This window comes from Petaurus breviceps, unplaced genomic scaffold (assembly GCF_028583685.1).
Source record: "Petaurus breviceps papuanus isolate PSGF00001 unplaced genomic scaffold, PetGlider_PUasm1.0 90881, whole genome shotgun sequence".
NCBI lineage: Eukaryota > Metazoa > Chordata > Mammalia > Diprotodontia > Petauridae > Petaurus > Petaurus breviceps.
Window position 1 is genome coordinate 10,558,900 of NW_027187369.1, and position 1,222 is coordinate 10,560,121.

The 1,222-nt window shown below is 51.3% G+C and overlaps 1 pseudogene; it reads right to left on the minus strand.

The window, feature by feature from the left end:
* Nucleotides 1–254: 254 nt before the first annotated feature.
* Nucleotides 255–944, minus strand: LOC138150572 (transformer-2 protein homolog beta pseudogene; annotated as a pseudogene).
* Nucleotides 945–1,222: the final 278 nt, after the last annotated feature.

Below are 1,222 nucleotides of genomic sequence, written 5' to 3' on the forward strand. Positions count from 1 at the left end.
AAAACCTTTTAAACATAGTTTTTATCTAGAATAAACTTTCAAGCAGTCAAAATTTAGTCTTTAAACACACTTATCTGAAAACAGTGAACTTTGAACAAAGCACCAAAGTATACAAACAAAGGATGAGAACATTTCAACTTGAGCAAAAGTAGTCTTCACTCACTAGGCACAGTTCGGTCTTGAAAGAGCAGATAAGAAATAAAACAGAACTGTAATTCTAGGGCGACTTTTTAAAAATTCTTCATCTCTGGGCTTTAAAAGCGACGAGGAGAATAGGATCGAGATCGAGATCGGGATCGGGATCGGGATCGGTATCTCCCGCGGCTGTAATATGGAGATGGTGATTGCCTTCTGTAAATGTGGTCCCTATTTTGGTCATTTCTCCATCCTCTGCTTCCTACTGCTGCAAATCGACCTCCTTCTCCTCCATTGTATGGACCGTAAAAGTCCCAGTCACCATATCTGCGATCATATGCTCGATCATAGTTATCAATAAGTCTGCTGTAAGTAGGTCTAACTCTTCCCAAGTAGATTCCAGGTGTGGGAGCGTGGGGTTTTTTGGTTGTAGAAAAGTCTACTCTGATCTTTCGCCCATCAAGCTTCATCCCATTAACATTGTGTTTAGCTTCCCTGGCATCACACACATTTTCAAAATACACAAAAGCAAACCCTCTGGAGCACCCGGACTTATGGTCATAAACAATGGAGACATCAGAAACTGGGCCGTACCTGATGAATATGTCTCTTAGATCGCTTTCTCTAGTGTACAAGTTCAAACCAAATACACCGAGACAACAGTTGGGATAAGGATCGTACTGGCTCTCCCAGTGATGTCTGCGGGGAGCCTGAGAATGACTGTAGCTGTTGCGCCTTTGATAGTCACGATAATCACGACTGTAAGACCGGCTGCGGCGATGGCGAGTGCTGCAGCAAGGCCCGAAGCGATGGCGGGAGCCGGGCCCCGGGCGAGGGCTGGAGAGCAGCCTGGAGGGAGGGCTGGAGCCGGGCCCAGAGCGAGGGTGGGAGCCGGGCCCAGAGCGAGGGTGGGAGCCGGGCCCGAAGCGAGGGCGGGAGCGGGGCCCAAAGCGATGACGGGAGGGGGGCCCGAAGCGATGACGGGAGGGGGGCCCGAAGCGATGGCGGGAGGGGGGCCCGAAGCGATGGCGGGAGCAGGGCCCGAAGCGATGGCGGGAGCAGGGCCCGAAGCGATGGCGGGAGCGGG